Raw genomic sequence first — 16,969 nt, forward strand, 5'->3', positions numbered from 1 at the left:
ACTGTTCTGGAATCTCAGAAGTAAATACCAGGACACAGAACCAACATGTTTAGCTCCAGAACAGTGATGAAAGGGCACATAGTGGGTATAAGGGGGCATTTTGTGCTCTCCTTTCTCCTGTGTGGCTTCACTGCCGTTCTCTGTCCCTTATTAGATGAGAAGGTAAAAGGAAATGAGTTTTTGCCACAGTGATTTTCTGTAGCCAGTGACAACTGGATGGATAGTAGCTGGAGACTGAGTTAGTCAGGCAGGAGGAAAATGGGCCTGGGGTGACTTTGCTGGTGTCTGTGGGGCAGGGACCATTCTAGGGGGCGAGAAACAAGGGCAGCATTACTTCTAGAACTCGAGTACAGGAGCTTAAGGGCCTCAGCAGCAGAGGCTGCGGTGGAAGATGCCGTGTGAATGCAGGGGAGTTTGATCTGAGACTCCCAAGACCTTCGGCATTTCACTTCAGCATGCCCAAATACTACACCATGATGCAGCCACAGTGCTGCAGAGAGGCTGCAGCAGAGGTGCAAGGTGAGTCCTGGACACCTCTAAGCTCATCTCTAAAGATTCTGCTTTACAAAAGCAGCCAGGATTCAGTCCGGGCAGGCAGGACAGGGGCCCAAATCCCACTCCATGCAGATTTCCAGCAGGAACAGCTCCTGTGGCTCTGAAGGGCTTGGGGTTAGGTCTGGTTGGGGTGAGGGTTAGTTTCCAGCTGCTGGAAATCCATCTGGAGGGGGTTTGGAGGGTGCACTCGTTCTTGCCTTAATTTCTCACTCTATGTCTCAAGCTGCTTTACTGACTGACTGTGGCTGGGAAGGGAACGACTATGTACAACACTGCTGAGGCAATGAGGAAGTGATGGTTTTGTAGAACTGGAGTTCAGAATTCCATGGAGCAAGAAATTCCGTCAAGTTCCCAGAGCTCGAGGAGAGGTAGCAGACTGATCAGTGACCCTTCTGCGTAACAGGAAGGGTAACAACTAGCTTCAGAAAGAGGAGGAAGGTGGGTGCGATTTTGACAAGAGCAGCAAAACAGGAGACAACTGTGTTCCTACAGGAACTTGGTTCATGGTAATACTAAAAATCACACCTGTGAGATACGAGACCCTTGCCCACCGAGACCCTTATTCATGGGATGTGTCATTCTCCTCGAGAAACACGCACCTTGCTCTCCCCTATTCCGTACAACCCCTATTCCATGTCCCTGTGCTTTGAACAGCTGGAATGCTGCAATGTTTCCGCAGCACCTCCCTCCTCCCACAGCTCTTGCTCTCCCTGCACCCTGCCTTTCATTTCACCTCACAGCAGCGGGCACCGCCCGTCCGCTAGGGGGCGGCACCGCACGGCTCCCGGCCCGCCACTCCTCGCCATTGGCCGTTCCTCTGCCCCTCACCGCGGGCGCCGGCAGCCGCCGATTGGTCAGTCGGGTCCGTACCGGTTGCCCCTGTGTGCGATACGACTAGCAGCCGCCAGGGGGAGCTGGTACTGACTGGTAGCGGGAGTCACTGCCGGAAAGAGGCGCTCTGTCGCGACCGCAGTCCGTCTGCGGGTGCCGCCCTGCCCCTGGAGAACCCCTGGCCCGGGCAGCGCCGGGCCTTGGTGGGGGAGTGTGTGTCCGGGCCCGGCGGGTCTGAGCGGGGACAGCCGGAAAGGCGGGCGGGTGCAGTCCCGACAGCGCCGGGGTGGGGGCTGGCTGGACCCCGGGTCCGCTGCTGCCGCCCGTTGGCGGGGTCTGTATTCGGGGGAGTCCCTGACACTACTCCTGTCCCCCACGGTGTGCTTGGGGTCGATCCCGTGCCTTCGGGACTGGCGGGGCGGGAGCCGTGTCCGGGATCCCCTGTGGTGCAGGTAATGCTTTTTTTGGTGTGTTTTAAGGTCCCCGTGTGACGCGAGTGCTGCTGGATTGGCCACATCCCGCAATGAGACACATTCTCTGGGTTGCACCCAGGGTATTTCCAGCCCTGGACAGGCCAGGAGGCTTTGGGCTGTGCAGGCTGGACATTCCTGAAAATTACCTTGGCACCAGAACCCCAGCCTGGATGAGCCATGTCTGTCCCTGCACAGGGATGGACATATGGATGGGCAGAGGAGCCCCAGCCATGCTGGGCTGTGTAGAGCCCCAAAAGCAGGGCTGCCTCTGCTGAGGGCAACGCTTCCACCTGCCCCGTGACAGTGCGAGGAGCGCATGGCTCCAGGACGGACACGGTTTGGGCCCTGTTTTGCTTTTGGGGTCGTTTTTGGGTTGGATTTGATTGGTCTGAGTTGTGTTTTACTTGTTTTGATGTTGCTTGTTTGACTTGGGTTTGGGTTGGTTTGTGCGCTGCTCCAGGCTTCCATTTCTTTCAGGCCCAGCTCCTGTTCATTTGCAGCTCCTGTTGGTTTTGGTTCATCTCCAGCTCACAGAGACGAGTTTGAGCTCCCAGGAGCTGACTGTGCCACATCTGTCCCTTCAAAGGAATGGACAGAGGAGCCCCAGCCACAGCATGTGGTGTGTGAAGTCCCAAGAAGCAGCCGGGCTGCTGCCCTGACACTGCTGCTGCCCTGACACTGCTGCTGCCCTGACACTGCTGCTGCCCTGCCTGTGATGCTCCAAGGACTGTACAGCACCAGCTTGGACACAGCTCCAGGTTTGGGCCTCCTTTCTTCTTGGTTGTTTTCAGGTTGTGTTTGGGTAGGAATGTCGTTTGGTTTTGGGTTTGGATTTGGTTTGATTGAGTTTGGGTTTGGGTTTTGATTTAGGGTTTGGTTGTTTTGTGTGCTGGTTCAGGTCCCCTTTTAGCCACAGCTCCTGGACAGCTCCAGTTCAGTTTTGGCTACAGGTCCTGTTGCTTTCTGCTCTGGGTTTAGGTCCATCTTGCAGATGGCTCCAGCTCATTTGCAGCTTCAGGTCAGTGGTTTGCCCCCACAACAGCTCGATTTTTTTGCAGCTCCAGCTCATTTATGGCTCAGGCTCGACTGCAGCCTCAGGTCTCTGTTTCTGCCCTCTTTTTTCTCAGGCCCAGCCTCTGCATGGCTCCAGTTCCAATGTGGCTGCAGCTCATGTCCATTTCTAGCCCTGTCTGCTGCTTCAGCTGCAGCCCCCGTCAGTTATAGCTTGTACTTACTGAACTGCGGCTGGCCTGGGGCCAGATCATAAATCAATCACTGTCACGACATGTAGATGAATATAACCTCTCATAATTGCTCACTGTCCAGTTCTGGGCTAATGAGTGCCCAGGACTCCTGTGGTTGTACAAGCCTTGGGTAAATAAAAAGCTGAAGCCCAAACAAAGTGTGAAAAACACCTTTCGCCTATCTCAGATGTTTAATGCAGCCTGGTGCATGCTGGCATCCCCGCATTTGAGGATCAAAGCGACTGCACGCCCCCACCCCCTCTCCCACAGCCCAACAGCCCCCGGGCCAGCCCCGACCCCAGAAACACCTCATGGCAGCTCGCTTCTGAGCCCCCAAAGGTGCAGAACTTAGGCTCTGGCCCAGGCACGGGGCCGGGGATCTCTTCTAAGGCCGGGAAATGCCTGGCTGGGTATGGCCCCAGCCCCAGGTCGCGAGCACCAAAACACCCTCCCGAGACCTGAACCGACCCTGACTGAGCGGCAAACCGGCCCTAGCTGAGCCCCAAACCCCCATGTTCCGTGGGACGGCCTCGGGAGCCCCGTCCTGGCCGGGCGGTGCTTGGGACCTGGCTAGGGGGACCCGCGGAGCGAGCCCTGCCCCAGGTGGCCGCAAACGCCTCGAGCGAGGACGGGGGTCACCGGCTCTGGACCTCAGGGCTTTATTCCCCGAGCCCGTGCGCTCCCCACCGGGCCTCACCTGGGCCCCGCTGGGGGAGCCCGGACCGGCCGCTGCGGAGAGGCGGCGAGCGAGCCAGACAGATGGCGGCCAACGGCGGCCGCAGGGCTCAAATCTCCTCTGCGCAGGCTCGCGAACCCCCACCCCTCGGCCCTGTACTCGGCCTGTGTTTAGGTTCGGGTGTTTAGTGTCTGTGTCCTCAGCTCCCCGCGGCCCCAGCGGTGCAGAGGCTGTGCCGGCGTCCGGCGCTTCCCGGGGGCTTCGAGGCAGAGCTGTTCCCGGGCCACGGCCGGTAACGGGCGGCGATGCCCAAGATCCACGCTGCCTGTGGCCGCTGCTTGCGCGGGGCCGGGGCTGTCCCGTCGGGGCCCCGGGCACCGGACGAGACCGCGGCCCAGGGGCGGTGGCTTCATGCAGAGCCCGAACCAAGACGCCCTCTAGCTGCCTGCTTCTACAGGACAACACTGCAATAGAAGGAAGGACCCCTCTATCTCAAATCAGCTAACACAAGCAACGTGTAATGTCACCAAGCAGAATCTGGACTTTCCTATTTCTTCACTGGGGGCTGTTTCTACTCGGGCTGTGGCTGGGACGAAGTGCTCAGTTACACTGGGACACCATTACCTAGCTCATCTTCCTAAATTGTACCTCTGCTTCTCAAGAGTGACTCAGTAATAGGCTAGGTATGCTGATATTTTTAGCCCGCCTCAAGGCATTTTCTAGCTCTTCCCTAGTCAGTAGGCTTTATTGAAGATGTTTTACTATACAAGCAGAGTCCCTTAGCTTATAGGATCCCTACTTTCAATAACTTGTTTTGTTGATAGCATTAATATCTATCCCTTGCAGACTGGTCTTAGCTGAGACAATATGGCCTGCATTTCAGCAGTGCCAGTTACCTGCAGCTTTTCCATTTCAGCTTGAACTGAAGATGTGTTTAGCATTTCTAAAGGCTCACATCTCTTCAAGGAAGTGTGTGTGCTACATAATAGAGAAACGAAACCAAATTACAGATCATATGCATGTGATTTGTTCTAGGGTAGATTAGAAATGATATAAAACATCTGTCCTCAAATGCTGTATTCTTTAAAAGTCTCTTTGGAAATTACTGAATAGCCTGGAAATGGAAGCTTTACAATTATGATTGCAGACAACATTCGGCTTTGTAAAATTTACTGTCTTCTCCCTCATCTGAAATGCTCCGTGCCAGCTTTAATCCCAGCAGCAATTTTTTTCTTACAAAAGGAAGAAACATTAGTCTGGTATGTGAGACTGTAACAGGGGAGGGGGGTTTGTTAGGAAAATCCACATATCCATCTGTAAATCACCTTTGGTGCATTCACTCAGCCTTCTACAATAGTCAGCTGTGTGCACGCTGTGAGCTCAGTTCTCCACAGCACTGTTCTCTTTTTGGGTTGGCATAAGGTTAGCTGTAAATAAGGCTGAAATATGGACAAATCTCTTTAGTCCCATCATCTCCAAAAAAGCAAAATATTAAATAAAGAAGCTATAACAGAGAATAACAATCTTACACTTACCTAAAGAAAATCTACTTTATCTAACTTACACTGAAGGCAGCTCTCTTTTTATACGTGTTGGCTATGAGATGGCACGTACTCTATCTGTCCTGCATGATAGTCGCACTCCTTGATCTGCCTGCTTATAGCCCTGACCAGTGCCCACGGTACTGTTGACTGGAATCAGAGCACTGCTGAATAAGCTTTCTTCCCTCTACATGGTGCTATGGTAAGCAAACAGGAGCCTGTCTGGTGACTGTTCTCTGTTTTCCTAACTCTGCAACTCTTCTGTGCTCTGACTGGTCTAGGTGAGAAAGACAGGCCTACAGATAAACAATGGAATCATCCTCACATTGAGCCAGTCCTGAAGGCTCAGTATGGCAGCAGCTTTTATCTTGTTTTGCAGAGCTTTTCAGTGCTGCAGCAAATGAGAGAGGAAAAGAATGTGGCATCTCTTTTCACACTAGACTTTCCTAGGTGGTGGTGGCAAGGTGCCATCAGTTTTGTGGAGGAGGAAGGTGGCACAGCCACCCCTAGTTTGGGAAAGAGACCACATGCACAAGTTATGCAATAATCTTGAATTTATATTGCTGACCAGAATACTCTCCAAGTACTGCTTCACTATTTAATGCTTTATAGACTTCAGTGCAAGAATTCTATTACAGCCAGAAAGTTAACACAAAACCAACCGATCACCCATACAATCCAAGTGACTCTATCTACAAATCCAGGCATCTCTCTGTGAATAACCTTTGGTATCATTCATTTGGCCTTATTCTTGAATGTAGCGCTGTACACAAACCTCCTTCTTGGGTGTGGAAACATATGTGGCTCTGTCTGTCTCACAGCTGGCTGTGCTTCTTGCATAATAATTGTGCAGAATCAAAAACAATGTAAGAACTCACCAACAATGCTAGAGAAGCCTGCACTTTGGCTTACTTTTCTAATTTAAGACACCTGTAAATATACAGCCATATGACCACATTTGTTGTGGAGCAGAATACAACCTCATAAAGCCCCTCATGTACTTCTCTTTCCTCCACAAGTCCAAGGCCACAGGCCCTTAGAATAAGAACAGCCAACATACTTCTTAGTTGTGAGGACAAACTACTTCTTAACAGATGTTCTGATTCACTGGTTAAGACTACATCTTAAACAACAGCCTCGGTGATAGCACCTGTGGCTACTGGAGGCATTGTTGTTTGGGGCCTATAAAACAAGGCTGGGAGCCAAGAAAAAAAGATACATAGAACAAAACAACATCTGAGGAGGATGAAACCATGGTATTTACCAAGTCTGTTGAAGGAAAACAGGATATTTACAGCCTGATGGTAAAGGTCAATGGGTAAGTACTATAGTTTTATCCCACGGATGAGACATTGCCAATAAAGAACTCAGGAGATAACATGGTTAGGTTCCATTTGGAGCCTGAAGAACTGGAAGTGGCACACTGTCTGAGGTTTACCCAGTCTCATTCAAATTGAAGTATTTTCTTCAAACATATGTGCATTACGGCCAACTTCATTCTGCATGTTGAAGTCATGCTGATATAATTGGAACAAACACTGAAAAGTGAATGAGGTTAAAAATCCCACTGCTTTCTGTAAACTAGGTTTTAACGCTGATGATTTCACTCAAAAATCCAGTGTCTGCTTTCTAGAAAACAAGTTTGAACACTGACATTTTCACGGGTCATGTTTGGGATATACTGGATATAAACATAACCAGTGAGTTGGCAGCTTGCTCTGAAGATAAATTCACACTCCCATTTGAGAAAGGAAAAGGCTATTCTGCTGAAAGAAGCCTGATGTTTATCCTGCTTTTAATTGATGTCTCCATTATCTGACCTCTCAAATAGACTATAAAAGCAAACATCACAGTACGTTTCTGACTAGCCTAATCTCCCCCTGTCCAGACCGAGGTATTGATTTCAGTTGAAGATTAATCAATGCTGAACTATAACCGATTACATTCAGCGTGAATTAGGTTCCATTTAGAGTCTGAGGAACTCTAACTGTCACATTGTTTGGGGACTGCTCAGTTTTATTCAAACTGAAGTGTTTCCTACACACACACACACACACACGCATCACTCCAGTTCAGTGTGACAAGTCACTTAGTATAACCAAACTGTGGCGTTCAGTGCCTCTATTGACATAGCAACCCAAATTCCAGCTATTGAAGTTCTCAGAAACTGGAGTAAAAATAGCATGTATGCTTTTCTGGCCTGGTGAAACAAGGCTGTTCTGATCACGTAACATTTTTTTTCTACAGACTGCTGCCTGATCGCATAATGTTGACATTGTGGTGCATAATATAATGTTCCTTTGCAGCATTATACACCAGTGTGTTGTTTAAATATATATAAGCAGCATACTGCTTAAGCAATAATTTTTCTTCCTCTAAGCAGTTGCAAACATGAAGAAAACACTGGATCTGTATTTCCAAGATATTCTACATATTTCTTTCCAAAACTAGGCTAAGGCTGAAAATTAACTTCCACAGCAACATTCTGATATCACAAGCAAAATTAACTGTTTCTGAAATTACATCAGCAGCTGGCAGTGCTGGAAAATTCTTCATATATAAAGGCTTGAGGATATATTTGCCATGTGATTCTGAAAACCCAGTTCCTTCTTTTAGAAAGTCTTGCAAATAACTACAAGCAGGAAAATGCAAAAAGGGCAGAGAGAATAGTGAGTATATGTTAGCATATGCCATGACGTAGCAACAATCCTTTGTTAGTTCCTTTTTATGCTGTCTTTTAAAAGAAACATAAAAAGTCATGTCTGTCATCTTCATTTACTGGCAATCCAGCAGTTTTCATGATTTATTTTCTACAGCTTTTCATGTTTATAGAGGAAAGTTGCACAGACATAGCACACTCTATTTGCTGTTCTATGAAACTCTTAAAGGAAAAGTATTGGCATATCCTCACATCTTGAGCTCTTTTGAATATGTGACTAAGTTGCAGGAAAAAAAGTATCCCGGACTCACTCCAGGATGGAATTCTTAAAGGCAACTCCCAGAACTGGGAAACAAAAATCCCATCTGTCCCACTACATATGTTGGATGAAATCAAAACTCTCTCTTCTAACATTTAGCATATGTTCAGATCTCAGGATTCCCACCCTCCACTTCCCCAAACAATTTAAATAGATCACTGGAATTGGTTTCTCTTGCATAATACGGAATGATTGTTTCCTGTAAATGCCACATACCCTTTTTCTTGTAATGCAGTGCATTTTGAACTGGTTTACACACATATTTCAAATGTGGTTTCAACGTCTTCTTTATGAGGGTTACATCAGTAACTCTTTTATAGGGTCTCAGTCTGATAATCATAGGTGAGTTGGATTATAACCTAGAGGACTAGTTTTATTGTTCAACAACACTCAATCATTGTTCTGTGACAAAGCTTGTTAATTACCTTCCAAGCTCTGAGAAGAACACATTCTTAAATTAAGTGTATGTTCACCTTAAGGAAGTAGCAGATATCATAATCTTAGAGCAAATTCACTATTAGCTTCCCGTTCTGGAAATAACTGTTGCAGAAAGGATAATAACTTCTCCTCTGAACATTATGAATTTGGTTTTGTAAGAAGAAAGCCAGCTACTGGAGTACTGTCACTGAGTGCTTGTTCCTTAAAAACAAAATCATTAGAAGGTAAAGCCATTCAAAGAAAGATCTTTACACATTGTTAAATACAAACTGCCATTTTATTATTCACATTTATGTCAGAGCAAAGTCAAAATGAGAATCCACTGTTAATATGTCCACCATGAACTGAGAGATGCAGGGTCTACATATAAATTTAACAGTTACTTGAACAAGTTGCATGCTTTCCCCTTCCATCCTTCTTTACATATCAGAACGGGTCATATCCATTTGAAAGACATAAGCCTCAAGCTACACACATCAGGCTCCACTAATGCAAAAATGTGGCTAAATATCTCAAAATATGAACCTTGTGCTGTAGTCTGGATAAAACAGTATCAGACAAACTTCTGTTTGATTCCTTGTCTGTAACTAATCTATCCTCAGAACTTGAAGGACAATAGGAAACAAAGTCGGTACTGTACTAAGCTGGATTTAGGAGCATTTGAATTCTGCTTGGATATACTTGAAGCACATGCGTGTTAGATAATCACACACAGACTTGGCTTTGTGAGCACATAGTAGACTGCTTTGCTCACATGGCAAACTAAAATGAAGATAAGATTCCAATGTAACTGGAAGAACATTGTGGGAAGGAGTAAGGAGTTTATTCTTAGCCAGAAATTCTTGTCTTTTGAGAGATGGAAATTGAAAAGACTCTTTTTAGAAGGAGAGATGGACAATTTAATAGCATGAGTAAAAATAAGGTGTTTGAAATATAGATCAGCAATCATGCTGGGTTATACAGAACTTCTGTTTCATTTTATTAATGAATAAATAATAATAAATAAATAATGAAACATCTTATTAAACATGTTTCTTCATGAAATCAGCTTAATCAATGAAATTCTGGCATCACTTTATCATCGATAAAATGAAATGTTGTCCTTCCCACTATAGTTACTAACAACCTAACTCCAAATCCAGTCAAGAGTTGGAAAATTAATGTGTCAAAACCATCTCCATCAGCTCTCACTGGTATCACATCACAAAAACCACTGCTCTTTCCACAAGGCTGGTAAGACCAAATTCATCCAAGCTGCAACTGCAGCAAGGCCAAGAGACTTACAGCATGATATGAATGCAACTACTTGAGGTTCGTTGTGTCTAAACTTACACAAAAAAAGAGCCAAAGATCTTCCAGAGTATTTTCAAAGCACTAGAGGAAGGTTGAATTGTGTTTGATTACTGAAAATAAAATCTGAAACAACATTTGCCTTGTCAGGATAAACAACCTATGAATGATGCTCAAGATCCTCCCTTTGTAGCAAGGATTTAACAGTTTTCATTTTAGTTATGGTTGTTACACTTAAAAATTGAGGCTCTAACAAAGCTTTGTGTTACATGCATAATATCCAGGGTACAACTCAGGAAACAAAAACTATACTCTACAGCTACATACCAAGACTTCGCATGAATTATCGCTTGAAACAAGCAAAGCCTCCTGGCAATACTTCCTTAATCGGCTCATTAGCAGTAATGGAGCCTAGCTCCCTAGTGTACACCTGAGTCAGCAGATTCCTTCCCCAGGCTTAAGTAAGCTAGAGAAGTAACATCTCCTCCAGATGGAAATTAATCATTAAGCCACATTTATCAAGTGAGAGCAGCAAGGTGGCTGACTCCCGTGGCAACTGCTAGTGCTAGTGGCCTGAAAACACTTCCGTAGCTTTCATGCACAGCTAAGACGGTTGGATTTGCTCAGTTGTCTAAATTGGGCTGCTTACATTAAATCCTAAAGGCCAACACACCACGGAGACCAACACACACTGCTGTGATCCCTCCTCCACACTTACACCCAGCTTCTTCCAATAAACACAGCAGTGAGTTGCTGTTCTAACATGACTGCTAAGCTCCCTGATCTTGCTCACTCCAGCTACGTAAAACGTATGCGATCACACATTCACACATTCTAAATGAGTCACTCTGCAAAACTGCAAAAGTTCTGCTTCATTTTATTTAGGAGTGAGTAAATTTCTCAAAGTGATGTGAAAAATTTCACATGTGGAAACTGATTTTGGATCCATGTGACACTGTTTACGCACCACTCTGAAAGTAAGCTAAGGACAGAAGCCCAGGCTTTTAGAGATGAGCTTAAACAGAATTGCATGTTGGAGTTGCATCTTTCAGAAGGCAGGGTAACCTACCTACCTTCTCACAGTTTCAGACTCATCTGAGCATAGGGTACATACAGTACTTGAATTCTCCCATTTGAGACTACAGGTGCTGTAAAAAAACACATCCAGCATCTTCTTTTTCTCAACCTGAATTTATTCATGACCTCTGGTAACGCTGCTAATATCAACCTTTAGTGTATGTGCTGTTTCTCTCTTCTGGTTCCTGTAGCTTAATCCCTTGACATATTTAAAGGCAGTAATTGTATCTTGTCTCAGCCTTTTTTTATCTAGTCTAAACAAACCAAATCTTTTAAGTGTTCTCTGATATGATAAGCTATCCATCTTCCAGATAACTGGAATGTTTATTCTGTACACCTGATTCAATTTGAATACACTTGCCTTGAAAACTGACAGGATTAAGTCATGCAAAGTGTTCTCCACAGCTTTCACAAGGACCAAGCACAATAGAATTATCTGCTTCGTTGTCTCTCCAGTACGTATGTGGATGTTCCCAAATCTGAAATCCAGTTTTCAACACAGGGCTTATATCCTTCCTAACAAGCACTTCCAGGTATTGATATGACCTGTCCTGTCTTCACTCTTTGTTTACACATCATCCTGCTTTCTGTTCTTTCTCAGTCTTACATATACACCACTGTCCCAAACCTCAATTTCGTGCTTTTTCTCTTCCCACTTTTTCTTTTTTTTTTTAAAGGAAATCAACTGCTCCTCTCTTCTTCTTTCCCTACTTATTATCCCTTTTTCCTGTCCTCTTCTGCTTTATCTTGGATATTTCCCAAGAGATTCTGTAAGCTACAAACTTCAGATAAGCCTTTGAGCAACAGACAGGCTAATGTATGTATCCTCAAGTAGCAAAGGCTGCTCCATTCGCAAGAAAAAGAAGGCCTCTACAAAGTCTGAAGTTGCTTAACATAGTTTCCCTGCTGGCTTTCTTGGTCAAAAGGTTATTTCTACATCCAGTGGTCTGTCCAATGGTTTTGGTTAAAACATCGGACTTGTCTCATTCTGCTTCGTTATTTGTGAAATAAAGTTATAAAGTTATTCAGGTACAGTTTGATAGAAGAATATTAATAAAATCACAGTACTTTAAAAACTGTCTCAGAGTTAAGTGTCAGCTTTTGCTAGGAGGGAATAGAGATCCTCAGACTACTGCACCTTACATCATTACAGAAATTTACTTCTACCATTTAATAACAGCAGTACAGACAGACTCATTTTATTAACTTTCAGAATAAGTACACTTTATGAGCTAAAAAACATTCCTTGTAATGTCTTGCTGTGATTCCAGATCCGCCACTTAAATATGCTCAACTCGTGGCAAAAAATAACACCCCAATGCCATCGTTTTTGCTGATGGTATTTATCACTCAAGGCTGAGTCACACAAGTCAGAGAACAAGTTATTTATAGGACAGCCTTAATATTTGGGGGTTTATATGTCTGAAGTTATTCTCCCTTCATTGAAAAGCTCTCTGAACATATTAGCAGAGAGAAAAAGAGCACCGTATGTGAAAGCACAACCATCATCTCATCCCATTTTCAACAGTTTATGGAAACGAACTGTATAAAACATTAGGAAAAGCATATTTAAAAGAATAAAACCCAACCAATCCCTCTTGATCTCTTATACCACATACTAAAGAAACCCACACAGTTTTTTTCCCAGAGGCTTACATTACATCTAACTTTAGCCCTTCTGCCAGGTCTTCATTAGTCTAACTACTTAGCCAGACATATAGGGAAATTAATGCTGGCTGTTTAACAAGCTGTACTTCATCCATTCACAAACATTGAATCAAATGACTTAAAAATGCACTTCTGAACTAACTCTAGTCCCAAAGCAGAATAGCTACAGGTTTAAGCCCTGAAAAACTGCTTTTCAGCAGGCATATTCCCTCACCACTTGTACCTCACCCCCTGTGCAGTGCATGGTACACTCAACCTTATTCCTTCTGAAGGAAATAAAGGAGAACCTTGTACATCCTCAGGATAGCCCACACCAAGTACTACATTGTATTATATTACAAAGTATTACACTGTGAAATTTAAGGAAAATATGCTGTTTTCTTACCAAATTAAACGTGCTCTAACAATTTCTCAAATTATATGGGTTCAGTTCCTAGAAATAAAAAATACTTTAAAGGGAGAACATGAAGTTCGTGGCCACAGTTTTGGGGCTAGTCTATATTCATTCATTCTTCTATATGCTCTTGAAGTATTAGGAAGCCTAAAGGAAGTGAATAAAAACTTAAACTTCATGGGCTTGAATTCTGAATTTTCATCATTTTTAATTCTACACATCATTCCTAAAAACATGCATCTATATGAAATACCTTAAGACAGCTCCTCTAACTTTTTATGGTGATTGGAGAGAAACAGAGCACGGTGATGAGACAGTCATTTGAAGAACGCATAAAAGAGATTAGGAGACAGAGTAGTTCATAGGAAGAAGCAAAGCAGCATACTGCAGTTGTGTCTCTTACTGTGTTTTGAGCAACTTCTGTAGATGGCCTTGGTCAAGGGATCTTGGTTCCTTCTGTCTCACTATTCAGCGTCTCAGAAACAGCCAGCTGATAACATGTTGTGCTTCATGAGTCCTTGAACGTGGGTCTGGCCTCTGCGTCCAGCTCTCAGCAGCACCACGGGGCGTACACAGTATGCTTTATTCACATGGTATTCCCCAAGCCAGGACTTTAGGTGAGCTCTGTGCCACTGTCTTCTGTTCCTCAATCTCAGTTCTCCATTCAACAACATGAAAGGGGGGGTTGTGTTGGGGGGCGTATTTGTTTGGGGGTTGTTTGGTTTTTTGTGTGTGGGTTGGTTTTTTTTCATTAGGGTTTGGTTTTTTAATTTATATTTTTTTTATTTTATTTTTATGGGTTGGTTTGTTTTGTGTGTGTGTTTTTTTTTATTTGGGGCTTATTTTTTTCCATTCACACAACTGGAGGAATTTGTCAGACTGAAGGATCCTACCTACTACTGTTTGAGTCCTCCAAGGATACAAATGTCCCTCTCTCCCCATAAGCATGTAATACATCCATCCATCACAGCAAGTTATCAGTTAATAATTTTATCTCACAGCAGGAGAATTTCATAGAAGGAGAAAGAAGTGGATTAAAATGGTTCAGAATCAAAGTTCCCAGCTGAAAAAGCCTTGTTTCCATATTGCTCAATGGGAGAAAATACGTTTCTGTGAGCTTGTCTGGGAAAGGGAATAATGTATCACTTAGATAAATAGAGCATCCAAGAATGGTAACTATTTCATAATAGGTTGGTTAGTACAAATGTTATTTCACAGGCGAATTGTTTGCTATTGTTTTATAAGGGCTAACCTTGGCACTAGCAAAAGATAGCAAGTGCTTGTTTAAAGAACACTATAGGGTAAACAAAGCCATGAAACCTGTATCTGTGTTTCCAATATGGAGTTATCGTCTCATTGCCTGTATATTGAAAACTTGTGTAATGTGGTCATATAAATATTTGAAAAAGAGAGGGTCACTACAACCATAATAGTAAGAGCAAGAATTGAATGCAGAGTTCCAAATAGAAAGACAAATATGATTTTTAGAATCCTGAAGAAAAATAGCAGCAGAAATTATACCATCCCACCTTAATCTGCCATAAAAGAGCAAGAAAAAGCAGTTATATCAGGAAGTTAAGTTTCTCTGTTGCTCCTTTTTACACAGAAAGCCATTGATGAAATTTAAGAGGGAGTGTTTTCTGTTCAAAGCCTGCACAAGTAAAAGTGCAGCACATGCTATGGGGGTGGTATCCTGAGAAGAATTGAGAGCTAGAAAATGTAGAAACAAGGGCTTCACTTTTTGTCAAAAAATTTTTCTCTTTATTGCAACTTAGGAAAATCCCATTACATGCCTTAGTTACACCAAGCTAATAGGAAAAGTAAGTCCAAAACCCAACAGGCTTTGAGCAACCTGGTCTAGTGGAAGGTGTCCCTGACTGTGGCAGGGGGTTGGAACCAGACAAGCCTTGAGGTATCTTCCAACCCAGCCCAGTCTGTGATTCTGTGTAAACCAAATGGTTCAACAGCTGTACTTATTCTTACTATGCAATACACATTCATAAAAATAATCCCATTACCTTTGTCACAGTGCAAGACATAAGTGCCAGATGAAGTTAGTAGCTCCCAGGTTAGGAGTTCACCTATACAGAGACATAATAAGCCAGTCTTTGTCTGTTATTCAATCTTCTTGTGAGTTTACAAGGACATGTGCTCACTGGGTGGCATCACATGGCCTACAGAAAAGCCATCATCTGTTCTAAGCAACTGAGGGAATTGGGAAAGAAATTGGACTCATGACCTAAAACTAAGTAGGTGGCATACAACCCTTCATCTTTCATGCAGTGTTTAATTACATCACTGGTAGAGTTTTCCAGTACTCTCAAAATAATGAGTCTGTTGTAATTAACCTGAATATATTTACTCTTTTCTGTGTGACATCCTGTGCCAAGCTGCACATGATCCCTTCTCACTTTCTGAAAGGTGAGTTTAACATGTCTCATGTCTGCATACGATAGGCTTCTGCAAGTCCTTCTTATTTTTGGAACAATTCTCACTCAGTTTTTCACTAGCTTCAATGTGCTGGATATAGCAGGAATGCAGAATTCCAACTGCAAAACTGGAATATATTCCCTATATTGGAATATACAATTGGAATATATATCCTACTTTTACTTGCCTGAGTCCGATGTAACTACTCTTTACCCCACCATCTCCACATCCCACATATCTCCAAGATTTCTGCCACCCACCCAACCTCCTCCTCAACTCCCATCACACTTGCACAATTCCACATTACATTTGTAGCTTGTGTCTTCCACGCACCTCACATTCTTAAAGGTATTTTATAGGAAAGAACTGCTTCAAAATGTGTGCTTGTTTTATTAATGCAGAGACTCAAGGTTATTGTGCTATTATGAAATAGTTCCTTATATTTTTTGAAATAATTCTGTATTTATTTCATGGATATACACAAAGATCGTAGCCAATCATCTATTTGCTTTAGGCGCTTGGAGTTTCAAAATGTTGGCTCAGACAACTTTATACACAATCCTGGGAGTTTTCCTGTGCAGCATTATTCATTTTCCATTACCCATATATTTTTTGAAGAAAAACAAAGACAAAAGTCATCCAATGAGTTGTGATGCTCACTTCAGAAACAGTCACTGGAGTGCAGTGTTTGGGTACCTTTTAGGGGAGACAGAATCACTGAGTGGTTTGGATTGGAAGGGACCTTAAAGCTCACCCAGTTCCAACCCCCTCCTACAGGGACACCTTCCACTAGACCAGGTTGCTCCAGGCCCTGTCCAACCTGGCCTTGAACACTGCCAGGGATGGGGCAGCCACAGCTTCTCTGGGCGCCCTGTGCCAGTGTCTCAGCACCCTCACAGGGAAGAACTTCTTCCTAATGTTAAATCTAAATCTCCCCCTTGCCCTATTGCTACACTCGCTGATGAAGAGCCCCTCTCCAATATCCTCGCAGGCCCCTTTCAGACACTGGAAGGCTGCTATGAGGTTTCCACGAATTGCGATTGAAGCAGTTAGCTCTTTACATTATAGATATGATCCACAATGTAAACAACCAACCCCCAAAACCCCTCAGCCCACCGCACGCTGTCATAACCCCGCATTTTGGGATGCTTAAGGCACAACAGCGTCACCCCAAAGCCCCCTTCCCCACGGTTTTGGCGCGGTTTACGACCTGCCCTCTGGCGCAGCCCGCGCCTCAGGGGGTGACGTCGCACCCCCCAGCCAATGGCGTCCTCTGTTTACCGGAGGCTCATTGCATATTCATGAGGGAGGTGCCACGCCTGGCGCAACGGATCCGAGCGGGGGGTGGAGCCGTGCTAAGCCCCGCCCCCTAGC

At 44.3% G+C, this 16,969-nt stretch overlaps 1 long non-coding RNA gene across 1 annotated transcript; it reads left to right on the top strand.

Annotated features, from left to right (window-relative positions):
- Positions 1 to 2,564: 2,564 nt before the first annotated feature.
- Positions 2,565 to 3,255, top strand: LOC136011005 (uncharacterized). The gene is made up of 3 exons (XR_010611143.1): positions 2,565 to 2,617; positions 2,758 to 2,877; positions 2,987 to 3,255. It is a non-coding gene; the product is annotated as an uncharacterized LOC136011005 (long non-coding RNA).
- The last annotated feature ends 13,714 nt before the right edge of the window (positions 3,256 to 16,969 follow it).

Source organism: Lathamus discolor, chromosome 3, assembly GCF_037157495.1.
Source record: "Lathamus discolor isolate bLatDis1 chromosome 3, bLatDis1.hap1, whole genome shotgun sequence".
Lineage (NCBI taxonomy): Eukaryota > Metazoa > Chordata > Aves > Psittaciformes > Psittacidae > Lathamus > Lathamus discolor.